The sequence below is a fragment of the Caretta caretta genome, chromosome 5, assembly GCF_965140235.1.
Source record: "Caretta caretta isolate rCarCar2 chromosome 5, rCarCar1.hap1, whole genome shotgun sequence".
Lineage (NCBI taxonomy): Eukaryota > Metazoa > Chordata > Testudines > Cheloniidae > Caretta > Caretta caretta.
In genome coordinates this window covers 62,525,113-62,547,293 of record NC_134210.1, presented here as the reverse complement: position 1 = coordinate 62,547,293, position 22,181 = coordinate 62,525,113, and the positions used below count along the sequence as shown (strand labels likewise).

Below are 22,181 nucleotides of genomic sequence, written 5' to 3'. Positions count from 1 at the left end.
GAGCTACCATATTGAAAGGCCATTAGGAGTAGGAGTGACCTCAGAATCTGGTCTCAGGGCTTCTTTCTAGACTTATAGAACTTGTCAATAGTGCGCTCTAGGCACTCCAGGGGAAGAGTGCCATGTAAAAGATTATCTCAGCAGCACCTAACAGGGCCATACAGCTTTAAAGTGTTACAAAAGTCCTGATTCATTTAAAAAAAAATATTAAATACTCTTAAATTTAAGATGGTCTCAAGCCTGATCCCACTGAAGTCAATAGGAGTTTTGCCATTGACTTTACTGGTAATAAAATAAGGCCACACTTACTCAAGATTTTTAAAAAAAAAAAAAACCACAAGAAAGGAAAAAGGTTCATGCTTCAATATCAATGTCCTCCAGAGCTTGCCCTGCCTGAAGGGATGGCTAGTACAACCATGGCTAGTAATGTGGTTCTTCATAGCAAGCCCCAAACCCCCTATGCCCAACCCCAGGACAATTTATGGAGATTTATAAATGATTTTAACTCTTTGATATGTACATCTAAACAGGACCTCTTGAGCTGGACAGTGATTTTTGTGTGAATGAAATGAAACCAAGTGATGCAGCCCATGGGAAAATGATAGTATTTCTTTTTAATCGTGGTCGGACAATGTGCTCTTCCATCTCTGCTGACCAGAGAAAAGAAACCATGTGCCAATGCACAAGAAGGAACAGCCAGAGATAAAATGATGGCCAAGGAGGACGGGCCACCTAGGAGCTGTGTCTCTCCTATGGTGACAGTATACATGCATTGACTACTTTGTACTGTTGTCTAATATTTTTTAATATGCACTGTTTTATGAGTGGATGGCAGCTGATCTGCCATCAGGTATTTACATGATTACTTGTCACTTGCTTGTTTTAAATACGCAAAGTATTAAATTTGCACAAGCTGGTCTCATTAACTTTATTAAAATGGAACATCACAGTAATTCATAAGCTGTGTCTCTTGAGGTACATCAAGTGTGTGTAAAATGCATAATAAAATTTCATAAACACAAAACTTCCAAAGCTGCCCCCGAAACAGAGGGATAAGTGTGGCCCAATTACAAATACTATTTCATGTCCCCCTCATCCATTGCACTGTGGAAATCCATTTTGTGGTTGCACGAAGCATCTCTGACTGCTGTTGCATGTGTGGATCTTCCCCTAGTAAGGAAGAGTTCACTTTCTGGTTGTGTGTAGCAATCAAGCAGTATCTTGAGTCCAGTCCTGCTGAAATGGCTTACCTCTGTCCTTGCAGACATCTGTGATGCAATAATGAAGACAGCATTAAAAACATTGGCATCCAAATAGTTTTGATGGCAGTGCTATTGAGATTTCAATCTGCCAGCTGCTCATTCCACCACCATTCTACAGCTACTGAGCATCTAGTCAAACCTTTTGCCAGGGCCTTTGTGGCCAGGGTATGGTTTCATAAACAAAGGCAAAAGGGGATATGCAGGGTCCCTTTGAATACGTGGGGACAGTGACTCTATTTGTAAAAATGTCATTCAGTTGGAAAACCAAAAAAACGTGGTATCCACCCTGCCACTATATCCCATGTTGCCGTCCGTGAACCTGCCTCCATGGTCAGTCAGGTCCTGTGTAACAATGGAGTAGTACCCTTTGCAGCTATGTAGTCATGTGCTCCTTGTAGAGGGCAAACTATGTGCACGTGAGTCCTGTTGATTGCCCAGTGCACTTTGCAAGGCCCATTCTCTCAAAGCTGGCTATCATTTCAGGAACACTGATTTGTCCAAAGATGGTGGGCATAAGCACAGTCCTGATCACCTCACAAACCTTCACCACAAACCCCACAATTGACTTGCTAACACCAAACTAGTTAGCAACAGACCTGTAGCCAACTTCCTCCAGATGACTATAATAACCCACTTCTGGACTGGCACAGCCTCTTTCTCATGCATGTGTCCTGAGACTGAAAGGTCAGGGCAGGCTGATTACACAGATGCAGGAATATCTGCTTCTTCATGCAAAAGTTCTGGACCCACTGCTGGTCATCCCAGGTCTGCATGACTGTGACCCCACCAGTCTGTGCTTGTGGCCCTGCTCCAGAAATGCTGGTCTACATATGGGGAATCTGCAGTTAGGGCAAGAGACACAAGCAGCATCAGCTGGGTTACGGCTGCTGTTTTTATATCTCCCTCCAAGAGGATCGTCAAGAGGATAAACACTGCTGCCAACATGTCCATCAGCATCTCACAGATGCTGTGCCAGATTGCTGAAATGGGAGCAAAAGCATAAGCAGGAGATGTTCTTCCACCGGTGATGGATCCATGTTGCTGACTTCAGTTGCAGGGAGCATGCAGATTCTGAAATGGCTTGGCTGAATGTGTTGGCTGGCTAACATCACTTCCAGTCAAATTCTGTGGGCTGGATGGATAAGTTGTCCCACAATAATATATTTTGAACTAAAGCCTAGAGCAGCTATAGCTAACAAGGGTACTAAGAGCCTGGGGATACACTCCCAGAACCAACAAGGTCTTGACTTGAGTCTGGATAGTGCAGCATGGACATGTTGACATTGACATGGGTATGAGGCTTGTGTAGAAATGCATTGTGGATGCTCAAGTGCAAGCTTGGCAAGAACGGGTCTGAAGTTTTGGGTCTGGTAGACTTGGCTTTACATTGTAGTGTAGACATACTCCTACAATAAATTCCATTGGGAGCTTGAGGTGGGTGCCAAACTGCTAGCTAAATTCATGCAAGTATTTCAAAAGCCTGTACAAACATATCACTTGAGAGAGGCATATTTTCTTTACAAGAAACTAGCTGCTCGGTGAGAATTAACAGTTGTTACAGGACATGCCTTATGATACTATGTTATATGAATCTGAACAGCTAACAGTGTACAAATTAGAGCTGGAATTAGATATGGTTTAACTGTTAGCTTTACTCCAATCTAGTTATCACAATAAATGGGCATGATGCTGCATAAAACAGTGGATATTTGTAGGGCTAGTGAAAATGGTTTCCCAAATGAAAGCGTTAACAAGCTGTGCAAGAACCACAGTGCCCGATTCCCAGCTGCAATGCAGGCCCTTTTTCATATGTTTAGCATGAGGGTCTCCCTATAGGGTGTACAGCCAACAGAGGTGCTGTGTCTCTGGTATAGGGGAAAGGTGTGGCTGGCAGATGGCATATTCCAAAGAGGATGCTCACTTCATAAGGACTGATGAATCAAAAGCAAGAGCATCTCAGCTAACCTGAACTGCCACAATGGGGTATAACTTGACGGAGTAGGCTTTCTAGTTGTCCGATGGTAAGCCAAGATGTGAAAAATGTTAGGTTAATTATTCCTTTCTCTCTAGCCCATGGTGACTGCATGGAGCCATTCCAAGAAGAACCTAGGTATGATTTTTTTAAAATGAATTTGCCCTAAGCCAAGGGACTAACAGCACTGACTAGCGCCAAGCATAAATCAGACAAGTTTTCTGAAAACTATCCCAGGGAGTTCTGTCATTTCACCTCTCCATCTGACTTGCAGCTATTTCTTTCCTGACCTCTTGAGCAGAGACTATCTATTGTACCAACTGTGTGGTGACTTTTATGTGGTGGTCACAGGTGTCCACTGGTGAAGAAGAGACCATTACGTTTGTATACGGTAGGCTTTTTCCCCCTTAATTCAGTTAATTTAGTGCTTGGTAAAAGATTCCAGCCTCTCAGAGCTGGAAAATGGCAACACCTCACCATGCTTAATCACAGAATAGATACCCCACAGACAAGCACAAGTGAAGCTACAGCTCCCCATTCTGCCATTATGCCTCAGCCTTGACTTGGAGCAGGGGTGGCCAACCTGAGCCTGAGAAGGAGCCCGAATTTACTAATGTACATTGCCAAAGAGCCACAGTAATATGTCAGCAGCCCTGCATCAGCTCCACGCCCCCACTCCCAATGCCTCCCGCCCACTGGCAGCTCCGCCGATCAGCGCCTCCTCCTCCCTCCCCACACCTTCTGATCAGCTGTTTCGTGGTGTGCAGGAGGCTCTGGGGAGTGGGGGGTGGGGAGCGAGGGCTTGTCAGGCTCAGGGGAGGGGGCTGGAAGGGGTGGAGTGGGGAAGAGCCAGGGGTTGAGCAGTGAGCACCCCCCCCGGCACATTGGAAAGTTGGCACCTGTAGCTCCAGACCCAGAGTCGGTGCCTATACATGGAGCCTCATATTAACTTCTGAAGAGCTGCATGTGGCTCCGGAGCCACAGGTTGGCCACCCCTGACTTGGAGGAACAATCTCTGCTGATGAGGATTGCTCAGCTTTCAGTCCATCCAATCTCTGCCCTATCTGTTAAAATTACCTCCAATGTGCTACCAATTGTGGTGATGGCTTACGTGATGAGGACACCTGCTTAATAGGAACTGAACAGAGGTAGGAAACTTATTTCACAAGACTCATCATATTAAAGTCTCCATACATGATGTAAAAGTGCATTAGTCACTTTAACCCTTGTACTAGTGAAGTGCATGCAATACATTAGACACAAGAAGCTTTCCATCAGGTTAAGGAACATGGTATTGTCAATCTGTGGTATAATAAATTTCCTTGTTTACAGAGCCAAATGTCAATGATTAGAATGATCATTACTCTGACCCAACTGGAAAAGTAAACTCTGCTTTCGTGGTTAGTCATATTTACTGAACAGCACCTGCAACATACTGGAAGATGAGCTCACACTCATGAAACATTTGTCCCTATTTCTATAGCCCTTACGACGGAAGCTCCCACAATTTCTCATTTGTTTTTATTCCAAATCCTTTGTAAAAAAAAAGAGATCATCAGCAGTTCTGACTCAGACCATTAAGAGCATATTGAGAAATAACCGTAGGTTTCTCAGAAAGCTAACTTACGTCAGCAAGCAAAAAGATAATACAGTAACAGTCATAAATTTTAACCCATGTCCACAACTGCTGATTGCTTAAAAAAAAATTAGGACAATAACATTTCCCTACTGTAACCAAATGAAGTAGTTTGGCTTTCCCCCCCTCAAGTCTGCAGATTGGTGCGCGGTTTTATAGCAGTCTACTTCCCAAGATGTTAGAATTATGCATATTCTGTAAATTACGTTTAACTGTTTCAAATTCATGCAGCCCATCATATTTTATTGATCAGGTCTCTCCAGTAATTGACAACAACCAACACAGAACTGAGTGTTCCCCATAAGGCAATGCGGATAAACAGAGAAAACAATTAGTTCCCATAGCAAAATAAAAATCTTACTGTCCTTTAAATTTTTATGAGAGCAGTAGCAGCGCTCCTTTACCTCTATTTTACTTGGGCTCCTCAGGGAGGTTAGAAAGGTATTCCTATTTAATATTTACATAGAATCAGAGAGGTCTATCCATCTCAGGGTGTCTGTGTAGCTTCTATTAATACAAATGCAATATATGCAAGAACTAGGGTCAGAGTAAACCTCAGAATAGTGTCTGCAAGTTCCAGATGTTTCCCTGATTGACAATCTTGATTAAAAATCACCAGTGCTGTCAATCCAGCACTCATATGGGAAAGGAAGCATAGGTTAGTGCAGCGGTGGGCCAACTACAGCCCACGGGTCACGTCCGGCCCATCAGATGTTTTAATCTGGCCCATGAACTCCTGCCGGGGAGCGGGGTCGGGGGCTTGCCCTGCTCCATGCGTGCCATGGCTCTGCACAGCTCCCGGAAGCAGTGGCATGTCCCCCCTCCAGTTCCTACCTGTAGGGCAGCCAGGGGGCTCCACACATTGCCCCCTCCCCAGGCGCTGCCCCCATAGTTCTCATTGGTTGTTGGCTCTCCCCAAGTAGGGCCATGAAACAATCAATCCCCCTTGCCCCTGTGATTACTTACCATTTTGGGGCTCCTGTGGGTTATGTGCGCTCGCTTTGGGACGAGCAATTTCTGCTGTGTACACTGTACTTGTGTTTAAGTATGGCAAATCATTGCTCTGTCTAGTGTGAGCAATGCTGCCTCTGTTAAGTGTTGCATTTTGGCTTTACAGATGCAACCTTGAGATCCCAGCCGTCCTTGTTATCAGTGGCCAAAAGACTCCAAAGAATCAGGAAGGGTCCATGAAGAAGCAAAGAGGACCTGCTGCATGACTTCATGCAGCAGTCCCTTAATGAAAATCAAAAAGTGAAGGAGTGGCGGGAGCCTGAAAAGAGGCTCCGCCAGCAGAATGTGGATCGCCGGCACCAAAGCACAGAGCGGCTGCTAAGCATCATGAAGCACCAAGCAGACTCGATCCAGGCACTCGTAGCAATGCAGGCGGAGTACATCCGCCTCCGCCCCCCCCCCGCAGCCCTTGTCCCAAAACTCTTTCCCTTGTGTCTCCATGTCATGGCCAAACCACTTCCCCCAACATCCGGTTTCTTATTGCCACCAGCTGCCTCCAACACCTGTAGCTTCACCACCCAGCCCTGGAAACTACGACCCTTACCCACTGCGCTCAACCCCCATCACCATGCAGTATAGCCAGCCTGAAGTGCAGCACTCATTGCATGGCACTCCAGACAGGAAGGCTGAGAATGATAACAGGACATATGCAAATCTGTGATTGTCCCGTTCTCCACCCCGCCCCCTTCCCTCCTCCCACACAGCACAGATGTGTCATGCCCTTTCTGTTTCCCCAGCAGTTGTGTTTCTTTTCAATAAATGAATGTTTTGCTTTGAAAACATTCTTTATTGCATTAAGTAAAAGATACCGTAGCCCAGGAGAGCAACAGGCACTGCAAGTCAGTGCATCATACACAGCAAACACAGATGCCTACTGGCATTGGAACCACTGCACTTCACTCCAGTGCAGGGCACCAAACTTTACTGCTGGCTTTCAGCATCAAATTGCTCCCTCAAGGCATCCCTAATCCTTACAGCCCCGTGCTGGGCCCCTCTAATAGCCCTGGTCTCTGGCTGTTCAAATTCAGCCTCTAGGTGTTGAACCTCCATGGTCCATGCCCAGGTGAAGCTTTCACCCTTCCCTTCACAAATGTTATGGAGGGTACAGCGTGCGGATATAACCGTGGAGATTTTGTCATTGGACAGGTCCAGCTTCCCATACAGACAGCACCAGCACCCCTTTAAATGGCCAAAAGCACATCAACAGTCATTCTGCACTGACTCAGCCTGTTGTTGAACCGCTTCTTGCTGCTGTCAAGGCTCCCTGTGTATGGTTTCATGAGCCATGGCATTAAAGGGTAAGCGGGGTCTCCAAGGATCACAATGGGCATTTCAACTTTTCCTACAGTGATCTTCTGGTCTGGGAAGAAAGTCCTGGCTTGCAGCTTCCTGAACAGGCCTGTGTTCTGAAAGATGTGTGCGTCATGCACCTTTCCGGACCAGCCTCCATTAATGTCCATGAAACGCCCATGGTGATTCACAAGCACCTGGAGAACCATAGAGAAATACCCCTTCCGATTTATGTACTCGGAGGCTAGGTGGTCTGGTGCCAGAATTGGAATATATGTCCCATCTATCGCCCTTCCGCAGTTAGCGAAACCCATTTGTGCAAAACCAGCCACAATGTCACACACGTTGCCCAGAGTCACGGTTCTTCTGAGCAGGATGCGATTAATGACCCTGCAAACTTGCATCAACACGATTCCAACGGTCGACTTTCCCACTCCAAACTGGTTAGCAACCTATTGGTAGCTGTCTGGAGTTGCCAGCTTCCAGATTGCAATAGCCACCTACTTCTCCACCAGCAGGGCAGCTCTCAATCTCATGTCCTTGCACCGCAGGGTGGGGGCGAGTTCAGCACACAATCCCATGAAAGTGGCTTTCCTCATCCAAAAGTTCTGCAGCCACTGCTCGTCATCCCAGACTTGCATGACGATGTGATCCCACCACTCAATGCTTGTTTCCCGAGCCCAAAAGCGGCGTTCCACAGTAGTGAGCATGTCTGTGAATGCCACAAGCAATCTCACGTCATATGCATTACGCGAGTCGACATCATCGTCGGACCCCTCACTGTCACTCTGTAGTTTAAGGAGTAACTCAACTGCAATTCGTGACGTGCTGGCGAGACCCATCATCATATTCCTCACTAGTTCGGGATCCATTCCCACAGACTGAAAGGGAAGACAGAGCGTGCAGTACAAAAACCATTGAAAGGTGGCGCCAAATGTGGATGGAAGCATAGAGATTGCTGGGATGCAAAGCGATGCATCACGGGACATTGGGAGAGGACCCAGAATGCCCCTCACCCCCCACGCTCTTCCCACAAGCCCCAGCCCCAGAATGGAAAGAGGTGCTCTGTGGGATAGCTGCCCATAATACACTGCTCCCAATACTGCTGCAAGTGCCGCAAATGTGGCCACGCCACTGAGCTTGCAGCTGACAGTGTGAACACACGGCAGCGCTTTCCCTGCTGTGGTCTCCAAGGGCTGGTTTAACTCACAGCGCTCTACATCTGCAGCTGTAGCCATGCCCTCTGTGATGTAACCTTGCTTACACCTTGGAAATGGATTTTTGTTTTGGCCTGGCTTGTACCCTGAAAGGCCAGAAGCTTGTTTTTTAGTTTACTGCTGGGGTGAGGAATCTGCTACCTTGCCAAAAAGCACCTTTCTAAAGTACTAAAATGTGCATTAAAGAAGTTAATTTTTGAGCAGACGGAACACAGTGACTTTGAAGGAGCTGTCACAGCATCTGGTATGTGTTATAGAGAAGATCCTGGACAGAAGAGGCAGTGGTGCTGGAACTAGGGATGCTGGGGGTGCTGCCACGCCCCCTGGCTTGAAGTAGTAATAACAAACACCAAATACATGGTTTCTGTCAGCAGCACCCCCACTTTAAAAATAGTTCCGAGCACCCTATTTGGCGGTTCTACCGGATACAAAAATCTGCCCAGTTTCACTTAAGAATGAGTAACCTGGACCCCCTGTACTTAAGTTATACACCTGTGGGAACTTGTCTGGGAGGGAGGAGGAGGGAAGAAGTGTTACCAGCTGGTGAGCTGCTATGCCTGTTATATTCACGATCAGTTTCTGTGGGTCTTAAATGCACACACACAAGGGTTTTGTAATGGGAACACTGAGAGGCTCTTAATTACTATGCGACTGCTAAACAAACATGGAGCAAACATCCCATCCCATTTCTCATTCTTGTTATGCACCTTTCAGTGTGTAGCTGAAGACTACAGAGAACAGAAGGCTGCAGATCCCTGTACTCTGTTCACTCTGGGCCTGATGCTGGTCTCACACACATTGCTGTGACTCCACTGAGTAGTGGAGTTACTCCTGATTCACTCTGGTTTTAATGGTGTCAGAATCTGACCCTTCTGAATGCTAAATCTCTCTTTCACAATAACAATAAGTTCATTTAAATATTTTTAAATTACAACCTAAATGTTTTAAAATTATTCTAGCAGGCATGTGCTGCAGTAGTTAAGGAATCCAGTAGCTTACATGCTAGGAGTTCAGACTAAATTCTGACTCCCCAATTGTGGCACCTGAATTCCTACTCAATGGATCCGATTTGTCAAGCCCTACTAGCCGATTATATAAACATTTTTACTGTTTGTCAGGAAAGCAGTTGGTGCCTGATCTTTTACAATGGTCAGCACTCCTGCAAAAAAAGGGTAAAGCCTGAATGCTTTTTCTGAGCATGGAGAGCTCTGCCTGGGGAAAAAATGGGGTGGTTCTGTTGTGGGGGATTTGTGATGCAGAGTCAGGGAGAACAAGATGCCTGCACTGGTGGGACACCCAAACATTGGTGCTAGGAGGAAGCAGGGGTGGGAATGGTCTAACTCAGGGGTGGGCAAACTACGGCCCGCGGGCCATGTCTAGTCCATCAGACGTTTTAATCTGGCCATCGAGCTCCTGCTGGGGAGCGGGGTGGGGGGCTTGACCAACTCCATGCATGCCATGGCTCCATGTGGCTCCCAGAAGCAGCGGTATGTCTTCCCTCTGGCTCCTATATGTAGGGGCAGCTGGGGGGCTCTGCATGCTGCCCCTGCCCCAAGCGCAACCCTCGCGACCTGTGAACAGGGCAGCGCGCAGAGCCACCTGGCCGGCTCTTCACCTCTGAGTAGGAGCCGGAGTGGGGACATGCCGCCGCTTCCAGGAGCTGCTTGAGGTAAGCACCACCTGGAGCCTGCACCCCTGACCTCCTCTTGCGCCCCAACCCCCTTCTCCAGCCTTGATCCCCCTCCTGCCCTCTGAACCCCTCGGTCCCAGCCCGGAGCACCTTCCTGTACCCCAAGCCTCTCATCCCCAGCTCCACCCCAGAGCCCACACCCACAGCTGGAGCCCTCACACCACCGCACTCCAACCCCCAATTTCGTGAGCATTCATGGCCCGCCATACAATTTCCATACCCAGATGTGACCCTCGAGGCAAAAAGTTTGCCCATCCCAGTCTAACTGGAACTAAGGGGCTCCACCAGCCACCTTCCCACACCCAGTAGAGAAACAGTAGCCACTCAGCCTATCACAAATGTAAGGCTGCAATCACAGCTAGAGTGGCTCTGCTGCCCCTCTGCAGCTGCAGCAGGGAAGGATTACTTCCACCCGGGGCAAAGAACCGGTATAAGGCAAGCTGACGAGTAAGGGTCTGCCCCAGGAGCTGGATGTCCCCTGTAGTCAGTTAAAAAAGCACAAAGCCTAGTCTATGCCAGGCTAAATAAGCCTTTATAATAAATAGCTGGGCAAGGGCTACAGCTATATCACATACATATTTACCTGTGATTCATCTCCAAAGTAAGGGAAGAGAGAAGTCCATGCAGGTGTACTTACCTCTCCCTTAACAAAAATAGCCCCATTACTTGATACTAGTTTGGCCTGATGCTCAGACACCTGTTATTTTTATTACTGGCATAAGGAGTCAAGTCTCCTGAGAATTTCTGCCCTAAGACTGTATGGAACATGTTTGCAATTTTCTTTTTATTGATTCAATATATTGCAGAAAGAGAAAGAAGAGAAAATTCAAAAGACTTGAAGGAAAGGACTCCTAAATATCAGATCACACCCCAATCTAAATCAACATTAATGACCAGTCCCCATAATATTGCTGAAGACAAATAAATTGCAAGGTATCATGTTCTCTTAGGAGGACAGTTCTTAACTCTCATTGTGAAGGCTGGATGATCAAATGAAAGGGTCAAAAAAGAATGCAGGCCAAAAGTCATTAAACTCTGATGATAGACACTCAGGCAAGATATTATTATTGTTAGTAAACACGTTAACTGTGGTACTTTGGTTTATCATCAGATTATACCTCCAAGAATAGAAGTTATCAAGTAATGAGCATGGCTGGCTATGATAGAATTTGTAATCTGAAACAACTAGTTTTGGAACCAAAGACTCATAGGAGGGGGGCAATTCAAATAACTTAATTCACTAGGATGACCTTCCAGACTATGTAGACACACAGCTGTGGTTTTCTTACACTTCGTGTTGGGGAAACATTTCATTCTATTGAGAAATTTTTTGCAAATTATTGGTGCAACAGAGGTGATTTTATGTTACTTATTGGATGTGCATTATGGGGTCAATTATTAATTACATTTCCTATGGAGGGGTTCATCAAGCAGTTTTAAGTTTGCACAATGCTGTTTTATAATTTGAAAGGTTCAAAGTGAAGGGATCTCGATTTATTTAACACTTTTACACAAAGGCGAATTTAGACTACAAAGAGCATAAAGTGAATGAATAGAATGTTGGATTTGAAGGTGATCCTTAATTAATCTGCTCTGCCAGTGTACTTTAGAAAAGCAGATGATATTTACATTATTTATAATTATAATGTGTCAATACGTGGTATCCATTTTAAATTTGCATATAGTGAAAATACCCATTGCTCAAGCACATCTACCCTCCACCATATGGACTTCTTGGTTTTTTGTTAGGCTGGATTGTGAAAGAAATAGATTAATTTAGGTTCTTTCTGTAGTTGTCATGGAGATATTTTTAACTGTGCTCCATATATCTTTATCAGTTGAACGGAAATCAGAAGGCCTGTGTTTCCTAGAGGGTAGACTGTTATTGAGGGGACACCAGGAAAACAGGGAATGCAGAGAGTTAGGCTGGAAGCAATTAAGCCACATTGATAGAGCAGTCTATGATATTTAATAAAGTTCCATTTGTTCAACTTAAGCTATGCTCAGACTCACTCTTTGCTAATGAAACATGGTGGCAGCATCTGAGCTGTGAGTTCTCTGCAGTACATCAGCCATGCAGTGTGAGAGCCATGGGACTCGGTCTGAAGCTCCCCAGAGCCCTGGAGTTTGCAGCCACAAGCTTAACCCAGCAATCGACGCAGTGGAAGGAAGAGTTCCAGCTATACACAGGCCTGGCCATGCAGAAGGACAACAGAGAAAAGTAAAACTATGTGATCTTATGAGGATTGGGGAGCAAGGCAGAGAGATCTGCAATGCTCTGATGTGCACCACTGCCTCAAGCCTCACAGCAGTCCTAGGAGGCCTGGGGACCTACTGCTCCTCAAAGCAGAAGGAAACTGCAGAACAAAACAGAGTTTTCACTAGAGACTAACCCAAAGGGATAGATCCTTATGTTACTGCCTTTGGCAAACTGACTGCTACATTCAATTTTGGGGACTTGACAAACTCCTTAATTTGAGACAGGATAGTCTGCAGGATTTATGAGCAGCTGCTCTGTGAAGATGAACTAACATTAGACAGATGCTTACTCATGGGGCACGCAGTGGAAGCCTCAAGAGAAAGGATAAAAGCCCTAGGAGGCACAATGTCCCCAGAAGTATCTGGAGTGAAACAACGGCAAAGGAGAGCAAGTAGCCATGGTTCCATACCCATAGTGAGATGCATTTACTATGGGAGACAGCCTGAGTCAGTAAAGGAGAAGTGCCCTGCACTAGGACAGCATTACAAGGAATGTGGCAATTTGAAACATTTTAACACTGTGTACAAGATCTCTCAGAAAATTCAGGCAGACTTGTACAAGAAGGGGATGGCACATCAGAGAGCAGTGATGACATCATGACTCTCTCTTTGCCCTGGTCTACACTAGGAGTTTAAGTCGAATTTAGCAGCGTTAAATCGATGTAAACCTGCACCCGTCCACACGATGAAGCTCTTTTTTTCGACTTAAAGGGCTCTTAAAATCAATTTCCTTAATCCACCTCTGACAAGTGGATTAGCGCTTAAATCGGCTTTGCCGGGTCGAATTTGGGGTACTGTGGATGCAATTAGACGGAATTGGCCTCCGGGAGCTATCCCAGAGTGCTCTATTGTGACCGCTCTGGACAGCACTCTCAACTTAGATGCACTGGCCAGGTAGACAGGAAAAGGCCCGCGAACTTTTGAATTTCAATTTCCTGTTTGCATGGTCACCTGCAGCTTGCCACGCTGGCCAGAGCTCATCAGCAGAGGTGACCATGATGGAGTCCCAGAATCGCAAAAGAGCTCCAGCATGGACCGAACGGGAGGTACGGGATCTGATCGCTGTATGGGGAGAGGAATCCGTGCTATCAGAACTCCGTTCCAGTTTTCGAAATGCCAAAACCTTTGTCAAAATCTCCCAGGGCATGAAGGACAGAGGCCATAACAGGGACCCGAAGCAATGCCACATGAAACTTAAGGAGCTGAGACAAGCCTACCAGAAAACCAGAGAGGCAAACGGCCGCTCCGGGTCAGAGCCCCAAACATGCCGCTTCTATGATAAGCTGCATGCCATTTTAGGGGGTTCAGCCACCACTACCCCAGCCATGTTGTTTGACTCCTTCAATGGAGATGGAGGCAACACAGACGCAGGTTTTGGGGACGAAGAAGAAGATGATGATGAAGTTGTAGATAGCTCACAGCAAGCAAGCAGAGAAACCGGTTTTCCTGACAGCCAGGAACCGTTTCTCACCCTGGACCTGGAGGCAGTCCCCCCCTGGACCCACCCAAGGCTGCCTCTTGGACCCGCCAGGCGGAGAAGGGACCTCTGGTGAGTGTACCTTTTAAAATACTGTACATGGTTTAAAAGCAAGCATGTTTAATGATTAATTTGCCCTGGCATTTGCAGCTTCCTGGATGTACTCCCAAAGCCTTTGCAAAAGGTTTCTGGGGAGGGCAGCCTTATTCCACCCACCATGGTAGGACACTTTACCACACCAGGCCAGTAGCACGTACTCGGGAATCATTGTAGAACAAAGCATTGCAGTGTATGTTTGCTGGCATTCAAACAACATATGTTCTTTATCTCTCTGTGTTATCCTCAGGAGAGTGATATCATTCATGGTCACCTGGTTGAAATAGGGTGCTTTTCTTAAGGGGACAGGCAGAGGTGCCCATTCCTGCTGGGCTGTTTGCCTGTGGCTGAACAGAAATGTTCCCCGCTGTTAGCTGTGGGGGGCGTGAGGGGCAAGCCACGTGGTGGGGGGAGGCAAAATACGACCTTGGAATGAAAGCACATGTGCTGTGTATGTAATGTTAACAGCAAGGTTTACCGTGAAAGAGTGTAGCCATTGTTCTAGAAAATGTGTCTTTTTAAATACCACTGCCTCTTTTTTTTTCTCCACCAGCTGCATGTGTTTCAATGATCACAGGATTTTCTCCTTCCCAGAGGCTAGTGAAGATTAGAAGGCGAAAAAAATGCACTCATGATGAAATGGTCTCTGAGCTCATGGTGTCCTCCCACACTGACATAGCACAGATGACTGTGTGGAGGCAGACAATGTCAGAGTGCAGGAAAGCACAATATGACCGGAAGGAGAGGTGGTGGGCTGAAGAGAGTAAGTGGTGGGCTGAAGAGAGGGCTGAAGCTCAAATGTGGTGGCAGCGTGATGAGAGGAGGCAGGATTCAATGCTGAGGCTGCTGGAGGATCAAACCAATATGATCCAGCGTATGATTGAGCTGCAGGAAAGGCAGCAGGAGCACAGACCGCTGCTACAGCCCCTGTGTAACCAACCGCTCTCCTCCCCAAGTTCCATAGCCCCCTCACCCAGACGCCCAAGAACACGGTGTGGGGGCCTCCGGCCACCCGGCCACTTCACCCCAAAGGATTGCCCAAGCAACAGAAGGCTGGCATTCAATAAGTTTTAAAGTTTTAAACTTTTAAAGTGCTGTGTGGCCTTGTCCTTCCCTCCTCCACCACCTCTCCCAGTGCTTCTCTCCTCCACCACCCCTCCTGGGCTACCTTGGTAGTTATCCCCGTATTTGTGTGATGAATGAATAAAGAATGCATGAATGTGAAGCAACAATGACTTAATTGCCTCTGACAGCACTGATCGAAGGGAGGAGGGGAGGGTGGTTAGCTTACAGGGAAGTAGAGTGAACCAAGGGGCGGTGGGTTTCATCATGGAGAAACAAACAGAACTTTCACACCGTAGCCTGTCCAGTCATGAAACTGGTTTTCAAAGCTTCTCTGATGCGCACCGCACCCTCCTGTACTCTTCTAACCGCCCTGGTGTCTGGCTTTGTGAAACCAGCAGCCAGGCGATTTGCCTCAACCTCCCACCTCGCCATAAACGTCTCCCCCTTACTCTCACAGATGTTATGGAGTGCACAGCAAGCCGTAATAACAGTGGGAATATTGGTTTCGCTGAGGTCTAACTGAGTCAGTAAACTGCGCCAGTGCGCTTTTAAACGACCAAATGCACATTCTACCACCATTCTGCACTTGCTCAACCTGTAGTTGAACAGTTCCTGACTACTGTCCAGGCTGCCTGTGTATGGCTTCATGAGCCATGGCATTAAGGGGTAAGCTGGGTCCCCAAGGATACATATAGGCATTTCAACGTCCCCAACGGTTATTTTTTGGTCTGGGAATAAAGTCCCTTCTTGCAGCTTTTGAAACAGACCAGAGTTCCTGAAGATGCGAGCGTCATGTACCTTTCCCAGCCATCCCACGTTGATGTTGGTGAAACGTCCCTTGTGATCCACCAGGGCTTGCAGCACTATTGAAAAGTACCCCTTGCAGTTTATGTACTCGCCAGCTTGGTGCTCTGGTGCCAAGATAGGGATATGGGTTCCGTCTATGGCCCCACCACAGTTAGGGAATCCCATTGCAGCAAAGCCATCCACTATGACCTGCACATTTCCCAGGGTCACTACCCTTGATATCAGCAGATCTTTGATTGCATTGGTTACTTGCATCACAGCAGCCCCGACAGTAGATTTGCCCACTCCAAATTGATTCCCGACTGACCGGTAGCTGTCTGGTGTTGCAAGCTTCCACAGGGCTATTGCCACTCGCTTCTCAACTGTGAGGGCTGCTCTCATCTTGGTATTCTTGCACCTCAGGGCAGGGGAAAGCAAGTCACAAAGTTCCATAAAAGTGCCCTTACGCATGCGAAAATTTCGCAGCCACTGGGAATTGTCCCAGACCTGCAACACTATGCGGTCCCACCAGTCTGTGCTTGTTTCCAGAGCCCAGAATCGGCGTTCCACCGCATGAATCTGGCCCATTAGCACCATGATGCCCACATTGCCAGGGCCCCTGCTTTGAGAGAAGTCTGTGTCCATGTCCTCATCACTCACGTTACCGCGCTGACGTCGCCTACTCGCCCGGTATCGCATTGCCAGGTTCCGGTGCTGCATATACTGCTGGATAATGCATGTGGTGTTTAATGTGCTCCTAATTGCCAAAGTGATCTGAGCGGGCTCCATGCTTGCCGTGGTATGGCGTCTGCACAGAAAAAAGGTGCGGAACGATTGTCTGCCGTTGCCCTGACGGAGGGAGGGGCAACTGACAACATGGCTTACAGGGTTGGCTTACAGGGAATTAAAATCAACAAAGGGGGTGGCTTTGCAAGAAACTGAATGGCCCCCTCAAGTATAGAACTCAAAATCTCAAGGATAGAACTCAAAACTGGGTTTGGCAGCCCGTTGATTTTACAGAGGGAAGGAGGAGAAAATGAATACAAAACAAATCTGGTCTATTTCTTGTTTTGAGTCACTTCATCTATCTTTATACATCTTGCTGGCAGCAGACTGTGCAGTACAACCGCTAGCCATCATCATCTCCTGGGTGCTCAGCAGAAGACGGTGCAGTATGACGACTAGCCATCATCTTCTGCTGGCTGGAGGTTAAAAGACAGTGCACTGCCGGTAGGACTGAATCGCCACGAGACGAAACTTAAAAGGGAAATGACCTGGCTGAGTCACTCCCATGTTTGCCCAAGCGCCCGATTAAAAGAGCACCCAGGACTACGTCGATGACGGCTACCAGTCATACTGCACTGTCGGCTGCCAAAAGGCAATTAACTGCTGCTGTGTAGCAATGCAGTACCACATCTGCCAGCACCCAGGAGACATATGGTGACGGTTTGCTGAGCAGGCTCCATACTTGCCGTGGTATGGCATCTGCACAGGTAATTCAAGAAAAAAGGCGCAAAACGATTGTCTGCCCTTGCTTTCACGGAGGGAGAGAGGGAATGGGGGCCTGACAATATGTACCCAGAACCACCCGCGACAATGTTTTAGCCCCATCAGGCACTGGGATTTCTACCCAGAATTCAGATGGGCGGCGGAGACTGTGGGAACTGTGGGATAGCCACCCACAGTGCAACGCTCCGGAAGTCGACGGTTGCCTCGGTACTGTGGACACACTCCGCCGACTACATGCACTTAGAGCACTTGTGTGGGGACACACACAATCAACTGTATAAAACCGCTTTCTACAAAACCGACTTCTATAAATTCGACCTAATTTCGTAGTGTAGACATACCCATAGAGTCCAAGAGCATATCTGGTTCAGGCTGTTGGGACAGGAAAGCAACATGGGATAATACCAGCCTCCTTGCCTGCAACAATGTTAATAGGGAAATGCTCAGTGTAACTTCAGCTGGATAGTGGGGCCTCCTGCAGTGTGACTGCTTGGGGTGAATTGGGCTTGAACACACCCATTACAAGGAGCAGACATAGTCTAATAATGTGCAATGAGAGCATAATGCAGCCTGTAGGAAAATGTGACCTCAAAGTAACTAATCTGAAAAATAACAGACAGTACCAACTGAGGTTTGTGGTGCTGGATGGAAAGTACCACAGACCCCTGTTGGGGAATACAGCCATACAAACCATGGGTTCAGGATGCAGCATCACAACTTCATAGCTGCAGTGCAAGAAGAAAAAGGGCGAGTCCTATGGACATTGGAGACAACTTTAAAACCATACGTGGGGATATTTTCAAGGGAAATGGGTGCCTTGAAGGAAAGCTGGAACTGGAAGTAGACTACACAGTGGAACCTGTGTGTTACCAAGAAGGAGAATTCCAGTGGCATTACACAATCCAGTATGCAAGGAGCTCAAAACTCTGCAGAGCAGGGGTATTGTAGCACCTATAGAGGCTAGTACAGTCTGGGTAAGCAGCATTGTGGTGGTAAAGAATCAATCAGGCAAATTACACATATGCATAGACCCAAAGCCACTGAACAAGGCATTGAAAAGATGCCACTGTCCACTGCCCACAACTGATGACCTCTTGCCAGAACTCTCCAAAGTCAGAATCATTATGGTGTGTGATGTGAGGGACAGGTTTTGGCACACAAGCCTAGATAGAGAGTCCAGCATGCTGAAAACTTTCGGAACACCATTTGGTCACTACAGATGGGTATGCATGCCGATGGGCATAAGCCCAGTTCCAGATAAGACTCACCCCAGGGTTGCAAGGACTGCCTGGGGTGAAAATAATTGCAAATGATATCCTCATTGTAGGCAAATGGACCAATGATACAGAAGCTGAACAAGACCCTGGCAGAAAACTACAGCCTTTCCACAGTGATGTGGTGACAAGAACCCTACCAAAATGTGCCTCAAACAGCATGAAGTGACATACCTTGGCTATCTGCTCACAGCAGAGGGACTGAAAGCAGGTGCAAACAAGATCAAGGCAGACAGAAGAATGCCAGCTCCAGTGGATGTGACAGTGGTACAGTGCTTCACTGGGATGATAAATTTGCTGTCCAAATTCTGTCTGCACTTGACTGTAGTAGCAGAATCCAAATGTGAGCTCACCAGGAAGTATTTTGCATGGGACTGGGTAGGTCCCCAACAGCAAGCATTTAGCATGCCAAAACAAGTGATAGTGGATGCCCCTGTCCTGAAGTCCTACCAACCAGGAGAGCCACTGTTGCTCCAGTGTGATGCATCAGAGAAAGGATTGGGTGTTGCTCTTTTGCAGGAAAGCCATTTGCTTATATCAGCAGAGACCTGTCACAGGCTGAACTGGGTGTGCCCAAATAGAAGAAGCACTTCTGGCTGTAGTATTTGGAGTAGAGCAATTCCATCAGTACATGTATGCACTATTATTGGGTGACCAATCAGACCACAAGACCCAGAGACAATCATGGCAAGCCCCTTCTTAGTGCTCCAAAGGGGTGTGTTAATTAGCCTCCAGCTCTACTAGACAGAGGTCAGATAATGTCCAGGAAAATTACTGTTGTTAGCTGATACCCTGAGCAGGATGCATTTACCCAGCATCGGTGAGATGGGGGAAGAGGATCAGGACATAGTGCAGCATGCGAATGAATTCAGTTTTCCAGTTTCAACAACAAAGCTGATAGAAATCAAAGAGGATATGGAAAAGGACATCCAACTATAGGCAATGAAAAGAGTAATATTAGCAGGGTGGCCTGAAGACAAAAGCCAAGTACTAGTAAGAGCAGAATCATGTTTTCAAATTAAAGATGAACTGAGTGCAGCATGCGAATGGATTCAGTTTCCCAGTTTCAACAGCACAGCTGATAGAAATCAAAGAGGATATGGAAAAGGACATCCAATTATAGGCAACAAAAAGAGTGATATTAGCAGGGTGGCCTGAAGACAAAAGCCAAGTACTAATAAGAGCAGAATCATGTTTTCAAATTAAAGATGAGCTGAGTGTGCAGGATGGAATCATACTTTGAGGACAGAGAACTATTGTCCAAGCTTCATTATGTAAGGATGTCATGCAAAAAATACATGCCTGACAGCTGTCTTAGATGGGATCAAGAGTGTTTACTGTCTGGGAATAAATGCTGGTCATGTTATAACTGGTAGCAAAAAGAGATTGGTACCATGTGAGCTACCAACCTGACCATGGGAAAAGATGGGAGTGGAGTTATTTACCTTCACTGTAAAGCAGTACTTGATTACAGTGGACTACTATCAAATTTCTGGGAGGTTAATATCCTGCTTGACACAAGAAGCAAGTCAGTGATTGGCAAACTGAAGGGCCACTTTGCAAGATATGGCATTCCAGACACTGTATTCACTGAGCACAGATAGTCTGCCGCACTTGTGAGCAGCTGGAAGAATTCAAGAATTCAAGGAATTTGCATACAAAGAGGAGGTAACCATCACAGCACCAACCCGCAATACCTGCAGAGTTATTGTAAGGTGGAATCAGCTGAAAGACTGTTACACAAGACTCTTTATTCTGGTTCAGAACCCACAGGGATGGAGAAGATGAGACAGGGAGAAAGCTTGCTAGATTTGGAGGCAGGTGACAGGGAGATAGACAAAACTCACTCCCAGTGTGGTCACATGTTGAGGAGACCAAACTATTTCAAAGACTATGTAACCAGCTGAGTCTGTGGTAAAGATGAGATTTCAACTCAGCTACGTGCTAGCAACCTCTAGTCAAAGGGAGATGGGGTGGGGATCTTGCTGTAATTATTGTTTTTTAAAGTTTATACAAAAATGTTTGTAAAATAGGGAAGATGTATCATGATTAGTGGAACTGGAGTCACAGGGGCCATGTTCCCTGGAGGAGCTGTTATTGAAGAGACACCCGTGGAAACTGGGAACTCCAGGGAGTTAGGCTGGAAGGAACTTGGCCTTGTGGACAGAGTAGCCAAAGGGTTTAATAAAATTTAATTGCTCAACTTAATAAGCATTCAGCTTCACTCTTTTTGTGAATGAAACAATCAGAAGAGGAACATTTGTCCAAATGCTTCAAATGCCTCTTCATTTACACTCCTGGAAATCCATAACTTGGTGGGGTATCTTTAACCATAGCAATAGAGTCAGATGGTAAGGTATGGTAGAACAGTGTGTACCTTAACAGGAACCAGGAAACTGCACTGTGATGTTTCTGCTAATAAGGTGTGTGAGAATGTGACTGCTCACTTGCTCATCCAGAATAAACAGAATCAAGGAGGGCTGAACAGAGAATGAAGAAGAAAAATCTGTTCAATTCTGAAGACATCTAGAGTGAGTGTGACTCGGTTATTAACGGTATTTTTGCCTGGCAATCCATGACCAAGGTATGAATGTGCATGATCCCAACTACAAAAATGGCCTGAACTTAGTCAGCCTTGACATGAAATAGCCACTTATATTCTACATGTGAAAGCACTGTCCCCAGACATTGCTGCATCAGTTTATGGTGTCTTGTAGGAGCCAATTCAAATATGAGTTACAAGAGAAAATGATGCTCCTTTGCACACTTGTGGCAGTAGGAGAGAAAGAGATTTGCAGTATGCCTCCTGAAACCCTCTTTTTGGGCTTTTAGCAACTCTGATAATTGAACAACAAAAAGTTGGCCTTTTGGTGTTATATCAATAAAGAGAGACAACTTGAGTTTATGTTGTGGGGGCATTAGATATTTATGGTGGGAAGAGCAGGTTTTTTTACCTATTATATGTTTTGATATGAAATGGTACAGCTGATTATTGTAAAGACACCCAGAGTATGGGATGAATCATAGAATATCAGGGTTGGAAGGGACCACAGGAGATCATCTAGTCTAACCCCCTGCTCAAAGCAGGGCCAATCCCCAATTTTTGCCCCGATCCCTAAATGGCCCCCTCAAGGATTGAACTTACAACCCTGGGTTTAGCAGGCCAAGGCTCAAACCACTGAACTATTCCTCCCCCCAGTGAGTCATTGACCAGTCTATTGACCAGTGGTCATCTTCTTTATAGACATTTAATTTAATAATTATTTTTTAAAGAATTTCTCTCTCAGCATCAAGAATACCTGACCTGATAGAACTGCAAGATTTAGATGTCTGAAAGGACTTCTGTACATTTTCTAATTTATTTTTATAATATTTAGTGTTATCCAAAGCTATTCCTTAAAGTAATTCAAGTTGTCCTGCAACAAAGTCCACAAAAAGACCATGGAGAAGCAGTCAGATTTAAGAATGAGTAACTCTTCTAACTAGAATTTTTGACCTGCGAGCAATATAAATTGTGATTCTTGGAGTATAAAGGGATAGCATCACAGACTAATAAAACACAGAGAAAGAGAGAATACTAGAATACATAGGCTATATCCTCAGCTTGTTTAAATCAGTAATCAGTGGTTTACACCAG

The 22,181-nt window shown here is 46.3% G+C and overlaps 1 long non-coding RNA gene across 2 annotated transcripts in view; it reads right to left on the bottom strand.

The window, feature by feature from the left end:
* Positions 1 to 914: 914 nt before the first annotated feature.
* The window catches only part of LOC142072010 (uncharacterized), a 48,875-nt gene continuing 27,608 nt past the window's right edge, over positions 915 to 22,181 (bottom strand). For both annotated transcript variants that reach the window (XR_012668292.1, XR_012668293.1), the window contains exon 4: positions 915 to 1,268. This is a non-coding gene — a long non-coding RNA (uncharacterized LOC142072010). The remainder of the gene's footprint in view (positions 1,269 to 22,181) is intronic.